General features: G+C 44.1%; 1 long non-coding RNA gene across 2 annotated transcripts; it reads right to left on the bottom strand.

The window, feature by feature from the left end:
• Nucleotides 1-3176: 3176 nt before the first annotated feature.
• Nucleotides 3177-18364, bottom strand: LOC137772091 (uncharacterized). 2 transcript variants are annotated; one of them, XR_011075456.1, is made up of 7 exons: nt 18126-18364; nt 17527-17595; nt 16590-16680; nt 14743-14819; nt 13800-14004; nt 10799-10921; nt 3177-3657 (listed from the first exon to the last, which is right to left on the bottom strand). It is a non-coding gene; the product is annotated as an uncharacterized lncRNA (long non-coding RNA). The 2 variants fall into 2 exon arrangements; XR_011075457.1 differs by lacking the exon at nt 10799-10921.
• Between the last annotated feature and the right edge of the window lie 3001 nt (nt 18365-21365).

Here is a 21365-nt window from a genome sequence, read left to right as displayed (position 1 = left end):
CATATACTGCATCTTGGGGGATAGCACCCAAACACTGTGGAGAGTTGTCCTGGAGTCAGTGCCTTAGCTAAGCCTTTAATAGGCCATTTCATGATTCTTCATCACCTGAATTCACATGATGAAAGTTTGTGGTAAAACCAGAGTATCCTGCAATCGTGCACCCACTGTTACAACTTCTTTGCTAAAAATTTGTTCTGAAGCAAGGTCCAACATCCCATACTGGTAAATTAGACATCCTATTAATTCCTTGGGTGTGGTACTAGCAGAGGTATTGAGCGGAACAGTGTAAACCTATACCCACCATAGTATGATCAGTTCCATAAGTATGTTTGATTGTCTTCTTCAGGGTAAAAGTGCTGTGATATAATCAACCTGCCTCCAGTGACTGGTTTCATCATGGGATGATACCATGTAGAGGGTTTAGTGTCGTCTCTGCTGCTGGCAGTTTGGGCACTCAGTTGTGACGGTAGCTAGATCAGCCTTGGTAAGAGGGAGTCTGTGTTGTTGGGCATAGCCTCCATCCACACATGCCCATTTTGCAAGCCCCGGGGTGGCTGATACTCACAGGACAAGCGTCCTGTTCAGCTGGTTGTTAAGTACCTCCTCTCAGCTGGTTGTTAAGTACCTCCTCTTTGGTGGGCATTAATGTGAGGCAGCAACAAAGATCTACATGCTTTGTGCTCACTCCCATTGGTCCATTCACAAGTCTCTTTCCCAGAATTCCTTGTCTCTCATCTTTCAATCTCACTCCTTCCAGACTCTAATCAACCAAAGAAGTCATTTACCATGTACATCCCAACCTCAGGCCACTTTTCCCTCCACACAAAGTAAATGAACAACTTTACTACTTGAAATTCTACCCAGTGATAGGATTTCCCTTTGCTACTGATCATGTGAGTCATCCCTGAGTGCAACTAAATGCAGGGGCAGTCCCCTTTTGGCTAGCACCAATGTAATAATCTCATTCATGTACACATCAGCCCAAATAGTTTTCCTCCTTGGTCAGTTGGTCATAGGGACCCCATGTGAAGACATAGGTAGGTGACATGGAAATATGAGTCTACTTGCTCAAGCTTCTTACCTGGGCTCCTTGGACCTGCCAAGGCTCAATCCTGACTTTGCCATTCCCATTGTGTGATATATTACTGCTGTGTTCACTCAACCTTATGACATAGTGGATCTGATAATACTAGATCATGATGAATAGCTCCAAATATACTAGGGCCCTGTGGCTTGGCAGAATCTGCTAGCTCTCTGACCCAGAAGGATGGCCCTGCTCCAGAACTCTAGGGTTTTTTGGTTCTCCACTGGGGTGTCCCAGAGGTTCCAACAGCATCTCTGTGTACCAGAGAATCCTTAGCATTGTGGGATCTGCTGGCTCATAGGCCCAAACCATAAGTATGCAACTTAACAAATTCGTACAAGCAAATACTCCTGTGAAACCAGCACCAAGATCAAGGAATAAAACATCAGCTGACACTAAATTTTAAGAGAATTTGTCAGGTGGCTTCTTACACTGAGGAATATAAGAGCAATCATATGTTGAAGAAATCATAGAAACTCTCTTTACATGGCTGTTTTTTACATTCACTCTGAATAAACACTAAGAGTGTAGTGTTGCATTCTGAGGCTCTTTCATGGTGAGTAAATGAATAAAGCACAGTGCTTACCTTTATGGAGCTTGTAGTCTAATAGGGGAGATAGGTATAAATCATGCATCGTTATGCAAATGAATATTAGATTGTTTCTTCTCCCTCAGGTTCTCAGCCTTCTGTCATCTTGATGTCATCTTCTCAGCCCAGCCACTTAGGGTTATGACCACAGATTTGTCCCATACTTCTGGTTCCTTTGCTCTTGGCATCCAGCCTTTCTCTTCATGGTAAATGGACTTCTGCTTTCTTATACAAGCTCTGGCTGACTTCCCACCTCTGGCCCCCAGGCCTTCTAAAGTCTTGGGAAGAAACAACCTGCTCCAGCTTAGTTCCTGGTGGTGCCCAATCCCCACTTCTAGCCACTGGGCTCTTATAGGTGGCGTGGAGGCAGCAGGGGTAGCAATGTCCCAGTGGCTGTCCTGACACAGGAGTGACCTCACTCTCAGAGGCTGTAGTTTAGTTGAGCTACAGCATTTAGAGTTCAGCAGAGCAGCTGATGCAGTGTCCTACCCAAGCTGGTCCTGCTGTATGGTGTGGGGCAGATCTCCTGGAAGATTGGTCTCAAGGCTGCTCCGTCAGCCTCTTTGTAAATTCTGGGAATTACCTAAAATCTAAAATTAATCCCTTGTCTGCTTAAAATGGAGCCTGCCATTTGCAACTAGGAACACAGAACCATATGCATGGTGGGACCATCGGTGAGTCAGAGTCATGGAATGCCAGAATCAGAAGGGACACTTAGACGTTAGATAGACTGACTGCTCCACACCCAACTTGATTTCCTGATCCATCCTAGCTCCTACAATTCATTTTCCACAGAGCAGACAGGAGGATTTCTAAAACAGTTAAATCAGATCATATAACTTGTTTAAATTCTGTTTAAAGTCCTAGAATAAAATCCAAACTCCTTTACACAGCTATGAAACCTCATATGCCCTAGGCCCTGCCTACCTCTTTGACTTTATTTCCTACCACTCTTCCCATAGTGGTCATCCTTCCTGGCACCTGAACATGCCAAACACAGTCCTGCCTCGTAGCCTTTATCCTTGCTCTTCCTTATAACTGCAATATTCATCCCCAAATCGTTGCATGACTGACTTCTCATCATTCAAGTATCAGTTCTTCAGAGGGAGCTTTCCTAACCCTCCTAAGAAGTCCCCCTATTGCTTGCTAGCTCATCACTCTTATTTCCTTTATTGCCCTTTCCCTTTCTATAATATGTTTACAAATATTTGCGTGTAGTCTCTCCCTATGTGAGCAGCAACCTCACCCATCATGTTTACGGCTGTATTCCCAGTGCCTAGTAATAATTGTGGAATGTATGAATAAGCTACTAGGGAAATAGTTGTGAAGAACTTGTGATGTGAATCAGAGAAATTGTATAGAAGGAATGAGAAACGGGGCCACTCGAGGGAGAGGCAACACACAGTACTACTGCACACTGTCATGCATCCACAAAGACACAAGATCTAAAGAGGCATGTCCACATGGTAGAGGGCATAATTTGTATATTATTATGACACTTTTCTGGAAGATAAGAGTTAAATGTTCTAAAACAAGAGCTTTTGTTCTAACAAAATTAGTATATTCTGGACAATCGTCCATCAGGTGGAAGGAAGTCTTCAGGTGGGAATACTTGTTTCTAATGCTTACAAAGCCACCATATGGGCTAGCAGTGGCCTTAACATGAAAGGAAGGTACAGAAGGCTGAGAGGAGTTTGGCACACTTGTGCAAGAAGGGAGGGGCTAGGCTGGTACAGCTGAATGATGCAAGTCTTGAAAGTCAGGTAAAGGAGTCTTGACTTTGTGTGTTAGTAATTAGGCACCATTGTAGAGCTTGCTCCGGGTGGGTTCAAGGGTTCTGCTGCCCTCCACAGGTGCCTGGGAAGAAGTCCAGGAGGTTCTAAATGAGCAAAAGGCCATTGGGAGGCATCGCTCACAGCCACAGACTTCTGCTTTCTTCCACGGTGCTGCTGAGCAGGAAGGGATGAGGAATAATGCACAGTGCCTGCCACATGGAAGACAATCAATAAATAATTGCAAAATGATGTATGAGGCAAAAACCTACATAAGCCATAGCATGGAAAGTATCTCCTGGCATCTAGCTGACTATAGATGACAGTGTCAGCATAGTCATGGGGACAGATTGGCAGAAGAACTTACAGGGAAGATATGCTTGTCCTTAGGAAAATTATGACTTCCACCATCTCCTCAGTAAACACAGCCCCAGGAGAGAAAGTACAACTGGCAATCAGACTCCACGAGGCCTAGTGGGTGTCTTTTTTTTTTTGGATCTCTGTTTTGCCCAGATGAAATCTCCTGAGGTGGGCATAGTTCATGGAGAGAAAGTAAGCCAAGAATCACTGGTGAAAATGCCTCTGGGTAGAAGCAACTCCCCGTCTTCATTTTTCTCTGTTCCTTGGCCGTTTTTGAGAACACAAACCATGTATTTTCATAACTGTTCTTCATTAAAATCATTAAGGACTGAAAACAGGAGAGCAGGCTGGTGCCGACATTACTATTTCTTTGCCTCGCCGGAAAGTCCAGGAACAGGGACTGATGAACAGACCCACCTGGATGTGGTACAGGACGCAGGTTTCCCTCCTGACACCCTCTCCTTCTCTGCCTCCTTCCTTTTTCCTTTCCTTCCCTACCTCTCTCCTTCCTTCCTCTTCCTTCCTTTCATCTTTCCCCTTTTCTTTCCTTCATCCACTTCAGGTCCTTCCTAAATACCACCTTTGTTGCAGATAACACACCTATGTTGAGAACAATTTGAGAAATTAGTGAGAAAACTCTTTCTTGAGGAGTACACACTTGAAACTTTCCTTGCATTTTTCAGGGATTTGGCTCAAACTCGGGATTAGGGGTAAAATGACTTGTTTTGAGTGTCAAGGCTGCCGGAGCTCAAATACTGGGCTCCTGTTTGGATAGCTGAGAGGTGAGCAGGAAGGGAGTCGGGAAAGCTTGATCGTGACCTTGGGCTCTGCAGCTTGTAGGTAATTAGCTAGATTGGGTTGACCAGTCTGACTCATGGGGTCTCTGCCATGGGGCACATTTTAGGAAGACTAGCTGGCTGCTCACTGAAGATTGTGAGTATCTTAGAAAAGGAGGCACAGCTTATAATCACCAGGAATGTTATTTGTGGCCTTTCTGCTTCATTCAAGAGGAAGAGGGTGATGGGCAATTCAACATCGTAACAAAGTGAGCATGTTTTCTTAGGTTTTCAGACACAAGGGGTCAGGTAGAGGCTTCCCTAATTTTTGAAGCTATTTTTAAATATGATCTCTGAAATGCTAATCAAGACTGCTAAAGTCACTATGATCATTTCTTTGTAGAAAATAACTCAGAATTCATACGTTTTTGTTGATAAAGAGAAAAGAAAATTAGTTAAATTCAGAAGTTGAGGACCACAGATCAAGGTTCTGTTAACAGTTTAGTTACTAATAAGTTGAGTGACTTTGAAGAATTGGTTAACTAATTTATCTAAGTCTCATCCTTCTGACTACCAAATGGGTTTCATAACATTACCTACCCCACAGTGTTATAAGGGTTCATTGAAACAGGAACATAAAAGTCCTTTGCACAATGAAAATTACTGCTTAACTCGATCTAGGCATGATAAACCCCGTGTCTCAGAGTCATGATACGTGAGGATGCTGTGACACTTAGCTCAGGTGCCAGTGACTCTCCTGAGATTAGCCTGAGACTCTCCCTCCTGTCTTTGCACTTGCTGCCTCAGTATTGAACTTCCTTCCTCTTTCACTCAAATCTGGCCCTTTAAATGAGAGTTCCTGATGTTTCTCTCCATAGCAATCTGATCTGTACTAAACGAGGAAGCCGGTGTCCGATGACTTCTAGCATCACCCTCTCCATGCTCCCCTGCGTCTAAGAAGCCTAATTCAAATGCCCTCTGGCCACACTGAGCCCATCTACCCATGGCCCTCCTGGCCTCCCTCATGGGGACCCTCCCACCTCCAATCATCTTGCTGCCAGAAGGGCGGTCCCCACCTTCACAAGTGACCATCTTATTCTCAGTGGCTTTCTAGGCAAATTCCTCTGAAGTGTCTGTCTGCTGGTTAGGATTTGACAAAGTCTTTATAGCCGATTCATAAACCCCATGAGAAAGTTTATTTGTGACATATTTTAAATAGTCATTTGGCTTTGGACCAAAGTCTACCTTTCCCAGTTTAATCACTCATCTTTGTCTAGAGTTTTAGTTCTGAATGACTGTTATGTTTCTAAAAATTAAACTCCCCACCCCCAAAGTGAATTTGCCATCATTTTAAAGATGTAAAACTTAAGCCATAGATATTAAAGGCAATTCCCAAAGAGGAGTCATTTTAATGTTTTGAATTATTAATCACTGGATTATGCCTTTAGCCTCTGGAGATTTCCCTTTTAAAGGGCAGCCCTTATTTGGATTCAGGAATTCTAGTACATTTGCATTTTAAAAAAATAACTTATTTTACAATCAGGTCTGTGGTCATCTTGCAGCTAGTTACTCATCTAAGGACCCTGGATTTGTAACCTATCTGTTTCCAAAAGAATGTAAAATGGCTTACAACAAACATGTCTATAATAGAGCTCTTAAAATAGAAACTACAAAACCATGAGCAAATTGGGAGGGGATTAAATACTCACGAATCAGAGTTACTGTGTTCGAACATTGCATTGAATTGCTTGTGAGCCAAAGAGGGGAAAACACGAAAGACTAGAACTCAGTCTTTCTATCATTAAAAAGGGAATATTTCAGGTCTTTAAGGGGAACAGGACAAGGCAGCTGACATTTACTTAGCACGCACTTAATAACTGCCAAGAGCTTTCAAGTGCATCAACTTGGTCTCCACTTGCTGGGAGATACTGGGCAACTTACCTTCTACCTCAGGGCTGCAATCCCTTATCTCTGAGCTGGGGAGATGTTGATCTTGCACTCACTCACACATTTGCTGTGAGAATTCAGTGAGATGCTTATTAGGCTCTAGCAGAGTGCTTTGCACATTGTAAACATCCAATAAACAGCACCTGCAATTCCTATAACACCCCCTCCAGGTAGTGTTACTATCTCCATTTAAGGAACAAAGGCACACCGTTTGTCAGAGTGTCAATAGTGCATGGAAGAGCCGGGATTCCAATCAAGGTCTCCTTAATCAACAAGTCGATGCCGGGCTTCCCTGGTGGTGCAGTGGTTGAGAATCCGCCTCCCAATGCAGGGGACACGGGTTCGAGCCCTGGTCTGGGAAGATCCCACATGCCACGGAGCAACTGGGCCCGTGAGCCACAACTACTGAGCCTGCGCTCCCCAACAAGAGGCCGCGATAGTGAGAGGCCCGCGCACTGCGATGAAGAGTGGCCCCCGCTTGCCGCAACTGGAGGAAGCCCTCGCACAGAAACAAAGACCCAGCACAGCCAAAAATTAAAAAAAAAAAAAAAAAAAAAAAAAATCGATGCCCTTTCTACTGTTCCTGTCAGCTCTGAAAGGAATTTGCCAAGTGGAAGTGTTTTTTTTTGTTTTTTTGTTTTTTGTTTTTATTTTAAAGAATTTGAATGACATGATGAACAGTGTAGGAAACAGCCTTCCTGGGGCTATTAGACTTTTAATAAGAGCCTTGAGATTAACATTAGACCATGACTCAGGGAAACCGTTTCTGTAAAGGGCCAGGCTACAGTCCAGCTCTCTGGGGAGCTAACTTAGTATACATAGAGAATGGGTCCCACCATCTGCTCCCACACCCCGAAGCCTGGCTGATTACATGGGTATTTTATAATATCAATGATAGCTTAATTGGCCTGATCACGGAAAGAGCTCATCATAAGTATCCTTGGATGGCTCTCAGATCACGTTAAAAGAAGGCTTTTTATGGCTGAGTCACACCTTCTTTATCCATTCAGCTATCGATGGACACTTAGGTTGCTTCCATATTCTGGCTATTGTAAATAGTGCTGCAATGAACATTGTGGTACATGACTGAGGTGGATGGACCTAGAATCTGTCAAACAGAGTGAAGTAAGTCAGAAAGAGAAAAACAAATACTGTACACTAACACATATATATGGAATCTAAAAAAAAAAAAAAAGTTCTGAAGAACCTAGGGGTAGGACAGGAATAAAGACACACGTAGAGAATGGACTTGAGGACACGGGGAAGGGGAACAGTAAGCTGGGATGAAGTGAGAGAGTGGCATGGACATATACACACTACCAAATGTAAAACAGATAGCTAGTGGGAAGCAGCCACATAGCACAGGGAGATCAGCTTGGTGCTCTGTGACCCCCTAGAGGGGTGGGATAGGGAGGGTGGGAGAGAGACGCAAGAGGGATATGGGGATATAAGTATACATATAGCTGATTCACTTTGTTATACAGCAGAAACTAACACAACAATGTAAAGCAATTATACAACAATGTAAAGCAATTATACTCCAATGAAGATGTCAAAAAAAAAAAAAAAGGAACATCTACAGAAAAAAAAAAGAATGCTTTTCTCCACACCCCAGCAGCCCATCCCCAGGCTGCCTCTTTGTTTTGCTTCTAATTTTCACATCCTTGGCAACAGGCCCCTGCTAGGTATTGTGGGCCCTCAGCCTGCCAGGATCCTAGGATGTGTTTCTGGCAGCCCCAGCAGAGAAATGGTATCCTCCTCCTCCTGTCTCCTTGACCAGTTTACTCTGTCAACATTCCTGGCTGGAGCTGGCACGTGGCCAGCTGTGAATCAGTGTCTCCCCCTGCCCTGGCTCCACCCCTGCCGGCTCCTCCTGGGGCCTTACCTCTGGGGCAACAGAAGGAGAATGCTAATGATTCTAGGTGTCACCTCACTTCTGCTCCTTCTCACCTTCACCAGCTTCTGCTTTAGGCTCTTTCTGATCAGAATGTCTCTTGGATAACTGGGTCTATTCGCCCTAATCAAGGTCTTTTGTTTCCTACTGAGTTATGACTTTGATTAAAGTAAATGTAATTGATTGAGCACATAAGTTCAAGCTGCTATTGATTACCTAGGCTATTTTGTTTGATCCTCACAGTAAGACCTAGGAAGTGAGTAAATCAAACCTCAGGGTAGATCAAAGCTCAGGAAGAGAAATAATTTGCCAGGGGTCATAGCACTTGTGAATGGGAAGAGGTAGGGCTTAAACCCAGTCTGAATGACTCCAACCCAACTCTCCCTTTTAACCAACTACCTCTCTCTGATCGGGTTTGTAGCTTTCTGGGCAGAAACAGAGCTTAGAAAATCTTAGTGGTCATTATCTTTGTCTTGCTGGCCCTTAGATTTAGAAAAGACTATTTCCCAGGAAACTAGTGATAAAGAACCGCATAGCACAGGGAGATCAGCTCGGTGCTTTGTGACCACCTAGAGGGGTGGGATAGGGAGGGTGGGAGGGAGGGAGATGCAAGAGGGAAGAGATATGGGGACATATGTATATGTATAACTGATTCACTTCGTTATAAAGCAGAAACTAACACACCATTGTAAAGCAATTATACTCCAATAAAGATGTTAAAAAAAAAAAAAGAACCTCTCAGTCTCTGGATATCTTACTGCAGAGATTAGTTTTATCCACTGTCTACACATGAGCACAATTCTATTTCTTCTTTAATAATAATGAGTGATGAAAACGGGCCCAGATGCCTGACGGATGTGCAGTCTCCTATTTTATTTGCCAGGACGTGCCAAGTCAGCGGGCCTTTTTCAGCATGGATGCTCAGGACTTCCGACTCACTGTGTATTGGATTGTGATGATGGAATCACTTACTTTTAAGTCAAGGCAACTGTGGGGAGTTGAATTCTGAACTTTAGGGGATGAAAAGATGAAATGTAATTTCCAGCTTGAAATTATTTTTTAAACTCCTCAGCGGGATGGATTTTCACTCTTGGCTGGTTTTGTCTTTTCAGACATGTAGGGTTGGCAGCTCTCCTCAGAGCCCGTCCTGAGACAACACTGCAGACAGAGAAGCTGCCTCACCACCCTATTTCTTACTTCCTCATCCACACCGATCTCTCTCCTCTCCTCTCGGGACCCTCAGCTCGCATGACTGCCAGCACAGTGCGGGGCAAAGAACAGTCCCTCTGGAGGGCAGGGCCTGGTTTGGATCTCAGCCCAGCCAGTTACTAGCTGAGTCTTTAGAGAGGTCTGGTATCCACTTAGGCCTTCATTTCCTCATTTATAAGGTGGGCCTGATAAGCATATAACTTACAGCAATGCTCAGAGACTCAGTGGAGATAATGCATATGAAGCACTTTGCTAACCGTGAGAATCTCACAAGTATTGATTACATTTTTAAACTTTTGATTATCTCAAGCTACTCTCCCTCATCACCCCCGCCTTCTACTAAGGCTTACGCTCGAGTTTTCTTTCCCCTCCTCCATCCCTAGTGAAGTTCACAACTCCTCAGGTCACTTAAACTGGAGAGACAGACCAGAGGAAGAACAAGACATTTAGCCACCCTCTTCCCTCCCCACAGGGCCAAAGGAGGGGGTCAGTACCATTGATGTTCCCTTCCAGGAAGGACATAGGAGCTGAGCCACCTTGTGAAATGCTGCCCCTTCATCGCAGCTGTAGGGAGCCCCAGGCAGACTCTAATTCTAAAATTTCTTATGAAGGATACGGTGGAGATTCTCCTCCTGAAAAAATTTGCTAACCTAGGGTTATTATTATTTTTTTTTATGGAATATACTGTGCTTGGAAAGAAATCCTATGGAGAAGGGTCATGAATTGTTCAGTCAAATGAAGTGTGGGCCTCTTTCTCTCCTTCTTTCAGCTTCTGATGGGAAGCATTGGTAGATGAGAGAGGATACCTTGTCCCAGCCCCACCTGGTGATCTAAGGAGCCCTTATTCTACTTTTGTGCTTTTGTGCTTTGAGCAGAGCTCAGCTATCATAACGCTTACGGAATCACTTTTTGATTATTTGTTCACTTGTGTGCCTCCCCTAGTAGCCTTAGAATCGTTTTCTGAGAGTGAATGTGTTTTACTCTTCTCACAGCCCCACCACCTGGCACAATTCGGCTCAGGATGGAAGCACATTCAAACTGGTCTCTCTCTCTTTGGCAACCTCAAGTATTTAATCTTAATGCTATACATGAATTTATTTCCCTAATTATTTTGTAAAGAAGAAAATCAAAATGCTAATTTTCATAACCTGGTAAAGTGGAAAGTACCTTCCTCACCCCTTCCCTCTGTCTGCGTGGCCTCCTCCAACCTTCTCCAGTCAGTGTTTTGCAAAATTCTTGATGCTGTCAAATGAGTCTATTGAGATGCACATTCATGGTGTCAGTGTCTCTCTGGGGAGCAAAACAGATGCAAGTGTGACGTGCTTGTAGGAATGTACATAAAAACATTGTTTCCCTCCATAAAAATCAGTTTCCTTTCTATTTCATTTTGTAGTAGTTAATTAAATTAAAAATTGACACTTACGTATAGTACTTTTTTTTAAGTGCAAAGGTCTATCCATTGAAAAGAGGCTTCTCTCCATCTCACTTCCAAGCCCACTCACCACAGAGGAGCACTAGCAACAGTTTCTTATGTAAGTCTCCAGAAACTTCTATGCATGTGCAAACATTTAAACATAAAAATGAATATAATATATATCCTTTTTCATTTTACACAAATGAATTCCTTTTATACATGCTGTTCTGCAACTCGTGTTTTAAACCTAATTGGCAATTTAGCTGATATTTGCTTATAAGCACCTTGTTCTTTTTAACGACTGTATAAAATTCTTTTGTTTGAGTTTATCAAAATTTAACCAATCTCCTTTTAGTGCACATTTAAGTTGTTTGCAAAATTTTGCTATTAAAAAGACTGCTGCAAGAGCATTTTTGTGCTTGTAACGTTCTAATGTTAATACTGCCAAATTGGCCTCTGACATTCCCACTTAGAATACTGTGGTGTGCTGTCCACTTATAACTTTGGTAACAGTATGTATTATCTGATAGTTTAATCTTTCTCATTCTGATAGGTGAAAATGTTGTCTCATAATTAAAATTTCATTTCATTTTGTTGATGGTTTTATTTCCTTCTTCAACCTCTCTTCTGAACTTTTTCTGCTTACTATCAACTAATTCTCTTGTCCCACAATTTCTTATTCTCTTTTGCCTCTTTCTTCAGCTCTTTCTTCAAGAGCCTATGTTTATTTAGTTGATGCCCATGGAAAAGTACTTGTTTGAATTTTTCTCATTTGGTGGGATATTAGGAAATTTGTCCTTCATCTATATTTTTATTTGATCAACTTCTTCTCTCTCCCTCTCTCTCTGGTTGTTACCTAAGTATAGATCTCATGCTGGATTGTTTCTGATAATTATTCATCACTGAAGGGGGCCAATCCATCAGGGAGAGCCAGTTACTAGAGAATAGTGTTGGAAGGCATGGAAGGCAGAGGGATGGGCTGGTTGGCAACTTCAGTTTGGGTGCATTGTCTCACAATGCCTTCTTTCTCCGTATGCTGCCTCTTCTGCCTAGGAATACATCTATTCAGCTTTTGGTGTTGTTCCTTTAAGGTAAGATACGATAAGAATGATGTATCATGAAGCCCGCTATGTAACAGGTGTTCTCTGTGGTGATTTGTCCAGATCACTACAAGAGCAAACCTGCTGTTGCTTGTTTTCTCTCCTTTTCCCACTGTCCTTCCAGTAGTGTCTTTAAGAGGTGACGCATCTGTAGTGCATCCTTCCCTGTCTCTTCTGCCATCCTGGAATGTGGAATGGATTCAGGGATGCTCCTGGGGCCCTCTCACACCCATAGGCATTGAAAATTTGTGTCAGCAATCACTGGATGGACCTTTGTACCAACTACCATTTGAGAACTCTGTATTCTACACATTATCTGTAAAGACATGTTTCTGCTTGGAAGATTTTATTTTTCTTGAACATTTTTGTTTGGGGACTTAACAGGTGATTTTTTCACTAGTTTTTCTGAAGATAGCAATTTCTCTGTTTTTCATTCCTTTTGTAGTTTTTAATTGACTTCAGGGAGGGGAAGGGAGTAAAGAGTCCTTTAACATTTTAAGGTAGAAGTCCTTTAAAATCTAGCTCTGCTTTTTAATGTATAAGAAAAAATATCAACCTTTACATTGTCTATTGTCTTGCAGTTGGAATAATTATTCACAGTTGATGTGATCCTTAAAACAGCAATCTTTTGAATAGGCACAGTATTCCCACATCACACCACATCCCTTTTTACATGGCAGCTGAGTCTCAGAGTAGAGAATAATGATTTTTCACGCTTGCCCAGATTCCCTTTCTTCTTATGCTAAGAGTAGTGTTCTGCTTTTCCTTGGGGAAAATGTTCCTTCCTCATGCCATGTGATTCCAGTGTGTTGTCAGTCATAGGGACATCAAGGAACATGGTCACTTGACCCAAGGCAAGCAATCCCCTGGAGATTATAATCCAGATGACCATCATGACACAGAAAGGGGGGCCTATCGGCCAACCCTGGAGAGACTATAAGTCACTGCTACTGAGACCCCTAGAGGGCTCTCTCTTCCTGTCCTTCCCAAGGCCAGGTCATTTGACTACTTGATTCTGTGAGCTATTTGTGTCCTTTCCATGAATTTTACATACACAAGAGTAGGTTTTTGTTGCTTGTTCTCAAGTATCCTAATTAGTACATTCATGAAAATTCTGGAATCTGCCCAAGGCACGCTGCCAGGAAGTGGCAGAGCTGGGGGTTGAACCAAGATGTTTCGACCCTCAGTTTTGTGACCTTTCCTCTAAACTTGAGGTGAACTAAATATACAATAATTGTTTCACATCTTGGGACTGGAATGGGTATAGCCTGAACATTATTTCAGGATAGTCAGACTAGGAAGGCTGAGGGCCAAGAGTCTGGGTCTTTACTAGGCTGGAGCAGGTAGAGGGGGCAGTCCAAACTGCAGACACTGAGGGAAGATTCAGTAAAACCATAGTATCCAAGAAGTGAGGCAGAATTAGGATGTAGTTTAAACAAAAGTAACATTGAGGGTCAAAATACGGTATGCGCGAGCGCGCGCGTGTGTGTGTGTGTGTGTGTGTGTGTGTGTCTTTATGGGATGGGTAAAAAGTGAGGTGGTAAGGCCACTCCAGGTGGGCAGGTCTCTGTAGCCACAAATGTGGGTGAGGAACAGGAAGGAAGGCAGTTGTCATCAGAGCTCTGAAAAGGGCAGCAGAGGCCCCACCACTGACCTGTGGCTCAAAGGTAGGACTCCCTTCTCCATCTGTTTGTTGACCAGCAGCAGCAGGATAGCACAGGCCTGGGAGTCAGACACACACCTGGGTTCGAATTCCAGCTGCAGAAATTACTCATCATGTGACCTGGCAAGGTCCTTAACCTCTTTGTATCTCAGTTTCCTCAACTGTAATTGGGAATAAAGGTGTCCCCCTCATAGAGCTGGGGTCAGGGATGAAACACGAAAGCTGTGTAAGTGTTCCACCGGACAGATTACAGATGCTCCAAAAAAAGTAGTTGTTATTGCTGCTAGTGACAAAATTAAATAATTATAATAAATCTCCCAGTCTCCAACCTCCCCCAACTCCAGTTCATACTCTGCATTGGCCAGGTTTCCCTCTAAACAGAGACCTGACTGTGCCAGCTGCCAGCTCAGAATCTGTCTCCACATCCCAGGATGTCCAGCTTTCCTTCCCAGGCTCACCAGTCACCACCCACCCACCCCTTTTTTTTCTCAGTCATGTGAAGCGTCCTTTTATTTCCAGAGTCTGTAAATTACTTTCGAGTTGCCTGTCTGTTCTGGGTGATGGTCCCTCTGCCTAAATGCTTTCTGCTTCTTTCCACTCGCCCCACCTCTGCTGCCCCATCAGTACCCACTCACTTGTCACCTCCTGCCTGAGGCCCTTCCATCTCCTCAGAGTTAGGTGCGCTCTCTTGTGTCTGTAGCACTTTGCACATGTGCTTACTTCAGCAGTTTGAAAGCTTGAGAAGCAGCAATTAATTTCTTTGTTATTTGTTCAGCCAGAGGAACTATCCCTCATCAGGAGCTCCCTCTGTGACCAAAGCTCTGCTTAGGTACGTCCGCATACTCTAATTTATCGCCACAATAAATTCTATCAGCTGGGTGGCATTCTCTCTACTTTTTAGCTCAAGACATAGAGGTTCAGAGGAATTAAGTACCTTGTTCAAGATCACCCAGCCAGTTAGTGGTGAATACAGGTTCTCTCTCATTCTGAAGCCCAGGTTTCAGCCAGCACCTGAGAAGGATAAAGTGAGAAGGATAAAGTGCCAAAGAAGATACTCAAATTCCAGGCAGGAGAAAAAAATCAACACTTTAGTTAGCCCACCCTGATTCAGGCACATATATGATGTTCATCATGCTTTTGGATAATCAATCCCAGCCAAATACCATCATGCCATTGGTTTGGCACCATTGAAGGAGAACTGAGAATGCATTTACTCAGCATGTGTCTGTCCACACACATTTCTTTTTGAGGAAGTGCTAAAGCCAAACGTGTCTAATGTCTCCGCCATCCTGACAGTGTCCTGCATGGTCCCACTCCTACCCGGGTTGTGGAAAATAGAGTCCACACTCCCACCCTCCCACCTCTGTCTTTTCCTCCATGCTCTGCTACTGGAGCCTGTGAATCATCCAAACACCCCAGTGAAGCTGAACTTACCCTGTCCTCGTCTCTCCCTTCACCCTGTCGGATGTATGGAACACCTACTGTGTGCTTAGCTTTGCCGGCTGCCTACAGCCTCTGACAAACAGGTAAGGAGACTTGGCTCAGCACTCCTTGCACCTCTAGACTGTAAAGCATGTAAGCAAACACTCAAGTAAATGTCGCCCTTCTCTGAGGCTGACTTGTGTGGATGTCTTATGCTATTACCTCCTTCACCTAAGGGCCCTGATGACATTACTACTTTGATGACATTTACATTTGCCAAATTATCTTTATGTCCCAGAACTTCTTCTGGTGGAGTCACCTCATTTGTATTCAGGACAATGTATGATGAACTCATACAAAGAAAAGAAGGGCTTCTTGGGTTTACAAAAAACAGAGATGAATGGACCCACCAACCACCCTGCAATGTAGCCCAGGACTGAATTTCTTCCACACCATAACAGAGATAAACCCTTGCTACATTTTTCTTTTTACCTTTGAGCCCCTCCACTCATTTCTCCCAGCTCCCACCTTCTATTGTTGTTAACATATATAGCTGCAGTCAGAGGAGGAGGGCTCTTATTACATGAAAGACACTTTCATTCAGATGTGCATGTTAACAGGCTTAGATCTGAAAGATGGGTCTGGGGTTTGTGAGTAGGATCTGGAGAGAGATAAACTCAGATTTAAAAAAATCTGAGTTCCTAAGGGAAAAATGAGTTGGAGCAGAAAGAGGATGAGAGAAGGAAGAGGGGTGACAGTAACATGAAGAGGGGTGAGGTTATTGAAAGGGGTGGTACATCCCTGCAAAAAATTTCCCCAGAGCTGAGTGGCCAAATATTCCTAAGAATAGGGATGTTTAATATTCCATTTGAAATTGTTTGCTGCGCTGTGATGCAAACCACCCCATCTATCTATCCCCAAACTTAAGTAAACTTTGGTATAAACAAAAGTTTTCTGGGCAAAAATAGAGAAAAGAACAAAGTTCCAGTTCTGAGTCATTGTGATGTGCTTTAAGGTCCACATGTGCATGAAAATGAGACAGTCCAGAAACTGAACCAGTTCAGGGGGCTGCCATTTTAAAATTGGGTTTGATATTCCATATGATCTAATAGTAAGGTGATAATTGGACAGATACCTAGAGAAAGTAGGTGAGCCATAGGGATATCTGCAAAGAAAGAGTTCAAGCAAAGAGTACAAAGCAAGTTTAAAGTCCCTGAGGTAGGCAGGGTCCAGAGGGCAAAAGAACTAAAAGGAAGTACAAGCTACACTGGAGGAAAAGAAGGAGTCTTTGTTTCCAGAGTGGCAGTCTGGAAGGGGGGGGGTGAGGGTGGCAAGGGTGCAGCCTGGTGACCAGCTCACCTCTCAGGTGCCAGGCAGCTTCATGTTGGATGATGTTCCTGACTGTCAAAGAAGGCACCTTCTCTGAGTGTCAGCAGTAAATTCCGAAGGTCTGAAAATCAATGTATTCTTCCTGAAAAACTCGGCTGAAGTTTCTCAGGTGCCCTGTTCTCACTTAAGTGTATGCTGCATTGTAACTCTTGAAGCCATTAACTGTGGGCATTACCTTTTTAGCAGAGCCACTGAACAGCTGTTGATAAAAGGTGTGCTCAGCAACTCACACCTGGGGAGTTAGCCTTATCCGCGGGATTGCGTGGCACAGAGAAAGGGTTTATTTTGATACCTACACTACAGTTCCCCTCCCCCAAACCAACAACCCACTTTAAGTCACTTGTCTGAAGGTCAGATTGCAAAGAGTATAGAATTGGACATAACTGCCCTCTTGTGAAGCGAGATAGCCACATATGACCATATGTCTGGGGTGCAGGTTCAAAGAATCCCATCCAGGTCCACCCCTTGTGGCCCTTGGTGCACATGACTTGTATCAAGGCAGAGCTGAGTGTGCAGCCTGCCTGGAAGCTGACTACTGCTGGCTTGATTGTGGTGATCTCTGGCTCATCACTAAAAATACTTTGCTTCTGACAATATGCAGAGCCAAAGCGTATCTAGATGATTCTAACCTATCCCTTCGAGACCTATATTTGAATTGTCGTAAGGAGAGCCAGCTAGAAGGAGATGATTCTATGTCCCTGTGATTAATGACAATTCCACCTATGTCACCAACTAAATGGTGAACATTTCACTCTAGGTCTAGGTCTAAAGTGTCTCACATGTCTTTTTCCAGTAGTGTAAGTGATTATATGGCATTTTCCCCTCACTTCCCAATTCACCCTGGGCACTGTTCCCTACTCCCCAGCCCCACTCTCATCCTTCCGCCTCCCACCCCCTTCATTCCTACCTGGATATATCCAAAGAGATCCTTCTCTTTCCCAAATAACCAAATGTGATGTTCTGTCTGGTCCTCCACCTGTAAGAAAGAAAGATATAAACGAGAAGAACACCTCGGTCCTCGTCTTCCCGTTCCCTGGCCATTGTTTTCAGCTTGCCTATTGTTGGCTCCTTCTCTTCCACGTGCACCTTAAGTCCTGGTGCCCTAAGGCCCAGCCTTGGTCCTCTTCTCCCTTTTTTTTTTAAATTTAAATATTTATTTATTTATTTATCTTTGGCTGCATTGGGTCTTCATTGCTGTGTGTGTGGGCTTTCTCTAGTTGCAGCGAGCAGTGGCTTCTCTTGTTGTGGAGCACAGGCTCAGTAGCTGTGGCTCGCGGGCTCTAGAACGCAGGCTCAGTGGTTGTGGTTGCTCCGTGGCATGTGGGATCTTCCCAGACCAGGGCTCGAACCCGTGTCGCCTGCATTGGCAGGCGGATTCTCAGCCACTGCGCCCCCAGGGAAGCCCCTCTTCTCTCTTTTAACCCTACAGTTCCTCACTGGTGGTCTCATCCAAACCCATGATTTCAGAGAACGTAGCTCTCAAACACGTCTTTCACCCAGACCTACCTCCTGAGTGTTAGACACGCTACATCTTACTGCCTGTCAGAAAATCCACTTCAGGAATGAAGTGAATGGCATCTCAAACCAGACATGACCAGTCCAGAATCCATGATTTCCCCATCCAAGCTGGCTCTCCGCCCTGGTCTCAGTGGGTCTTCCCAGTTGGTCAGGCACCTCTGCCTCTCCCGGAATCAGTCAGCCAGCCGCGGCCTCCTGACAACTCTGTCTGCATTCTCCGTGTTGGAGTACCCCCTACCTCAAGTCTCACTCTCCCTCGGGGTTACAACAGCGTCTTCTCATTGGTCTCCCTGCTTCCTGCCTGGCCCTCTCGAATATTCTCAACACTGCCATCACAGTGAGCTTTCTAAACATCTGAATCTGTTAGTTCTCTAACTTAAAACCGCCAGTGGTTTTCTCTGGGTATATGCCCAGTAGTGGGATTGCTGGGTCGTATGGTAGCTCTATTTTTAGGTTTTTAAGGAACCTCCATACTGTTCTCCATAGTGACTGTACCACTGTACACCTGAAACTAATACAACATTGTAAATCGACTGTACCCCAATAAAAATTTTTTAAAAACCACAAAACTTTCAATCGTTCTGCTTTCCCTTAGAACACAATCCCAACTCCTTAGTCACATACACCCCTTCACCGTCTGGCCCTGCTCACTCTCCAGACTCACATTCTGTGGCTTCTCCTCGCTTACACCAATCTTGGCTCCTGCCACACTCACAGGCCCCTGGTCACACCTCTGAGCCTTTGTTTATTCCCGCTGTCCAGAGAGCCTAACCTGCTCATTCTTGAAAATTCCCGTTCATCTTTCAAGACCTGAGTCTTCCTCCTCTGGGAATCTTCTCTGACTTGCCCCCACCTCTCCTTAACCAAGGCCAGCTACTTACTCCTTTGACCCATTCCCAGGCGAGCTTCTCTTCTCTCCTCTCTGAATCTTCCTGGCCCCATAAGGTTATACAATACCAGAGGGCCTTTGTTGAATCATCACCAATCATCCAACTAGTTCATTTTGTAAACACTGAGAGTAAAACCAGACGTGAAGTAACTTGTATAAAGTCACACTGCTAGAACCAGGGCTCCTGACTCCTGGTACAGTGTGTGTTTGTGACTGAGGTCTGCAAGGTCAATATATCTCTAGAGACCAGCAATAGACCAATGCGCATTCACACCACACTGATAGTTTCCCGGAGACACAACATGGTAGGTGGAGATCAGGTAGGCAGAGATCAGGCCAAACTCAGCGTCAGTGTGCTCCTTCCCATGGATCTGAAATCTGAGTGAAGGGGCCTGGAGGTCAGGGGTACAGGTGCTCAAAGAGGGTGTGCTCAGAGGATCCTGAGGAAACCCACAGCAAGGGCTTCTGAGAATAAAATCAACCCAAGGGCAATAATCCCTGGGAGTCACTTAGGACTAAGCTGCCTCTGACCTGTCTGTCAAGGCACTTCCTTCCATGGATTTCTTTCCAAAAGCCTAAATTCACTGAGCAGGCCTGGGTCCAGGAACCAGGGAAAGTCTCTGAGGACAACATGGAAGAGAGAGGTTCCCCCCAGGCTAAGGGTGCAAGGGGTAGCGAGGAAAGGGAGGGCTGTGTCCTCACAGCCCCGAGAGGTTGTGTTAGGACCTCAGCATGTGGCACCAGGAAAGCCATGTCCCAGGCCTGAGAACTCCAGCCTCACCAAATGCTCCTCTGCCCCATGTCTGGCGGCTGAAGAGGACCAGGGGAGGGGACTCATCAGAGCCACCACAGACAGATGACCAGAGGAGAGAGGATGCCCCAGAACCACGGTGCTGCATGAAACCCCACAGCTAGAGCACAGTCCCAGAAAGAGCGGGAAACACTGAGAAGGCTGATTTCAAGTTTCTCACCAGCTCATTAAATCAAGGACTTAAAATTGAACTTGGTTTATAAAATGAAAGAAATGGAATTCTCCTTGCACATCTGCATCAGTAGACTGATCGTTCACGTTCTTCCCTAAATTTCCTTTCTCTCTCTTAATCCTTTAAGGGGCCAACATGGACTTTCTTGGGTTTGAACTCCCCCTCTGCTATTCACTTGCCTTTTGATTTGGGAAAATCACTTAACCTCTCCAAGCCTTAGTTTCCTGATACATAAAATTGGGGTGGTAAGAGGACTTACCTCATAAAATGGTGGACAAGGGGAAGTGAGGTCATGCACGTGCAACGCAGAGCGATGTCTGGCTCTGGAGTGATGTTGCTGGTATAAAATAATATTAGAACCAACACCTTCCAGAACTCTGCACCGTCCATCTGGTTTAGATGTGGCTCATTTATTCCTTTCACATGGGGATGACCAGCATTCCCATTGAGCACCCTGGGACTAGTGCTAAAGCCCCACAAACTCTCTGCCTAGATGCACACCTGTCTCTCCCTGCTCCCCACGGGTTCTCTGGGCCCACGTGCTCTTTCATTGCTTCAGATGTGCTCTGTTTTATTGTTGACTTGGGGCCCTTCACGCATGCTGGTTTCTCTGCTGAGAATTTTCTTCCCCCCCTTTGCCCTGAATTCTCTTCCATGCTCTATGTGTGGCCAAATTTACTCAGCTTCAGGTCTTAGCTTAAATATTACTCACCCAGAGAAGCCTTTTATGTGCACCTAGACTGGGTTCAATCCTCTAATGTGCTCCTGTCACACCTGAAGTTTTGAACTTTTCTTCTCTGACAATCCTCATACTTACATAATTACTTACCTAACTTCTGTTTTCTCCAGTGAGTGAAGAACTGCATGAGGTAGGGGGTCACTCTCATTCTTGGCTGGATAATGGTACAATTCCCAGGACATGGTTCACACTTATGAATATTTGATGAATAAATAGAGGGACATTCTTCTCAAATATCTCTAATCTTTCTCCTCCTGCTGTACGTCTATTAACTTGTGTATATCTCCCTTTTCAGATCTTATTTGCATATGGTCATTAGGGGGCAAGAGAAAAGGTAAAAGTGATGTTGGATTCTAAACTAACTGGTGGGACAACTTTGCTTTACATATTTAAAATTTATTATGTAAATAATGCATACTTGTAGAAAAATTTTAAAACATGAATAAGTAAAAAGAAAATAAAAATCACTTGTCATCCCACAACTATTAATATTTGGTTGTATATTCTTTCAAAGTTTTTTCCCTGTAAATTTACAAAAATGTAAATCATTCTTTACATACTGTTTTATAACCTGATTTTTGTTTTTATTTATTTTTCTAAACATCTTTATTGGAGTA

The sequence above is a fragment of the Eschrichtius robustus genome, chromosome 11 (assembly GCF_028021215.1).
Source record: "Eschrichtius robustus isolate mEscRob2 chromosome 11, mEscRob2.pri, whole genome shotgun sequence".
In the NCBI taxonomy this organism is placed as follows: domain Eukaryota; kingdom Metazoa; phylum Chordata; class Mammalia; order Artiodactyla; family Eschrichtiidae; genus Eschrichtius; species Eschrichtius robustus.
This window is presented reverse-complemented; position numbering and strand designations above follow the sequence as displayed.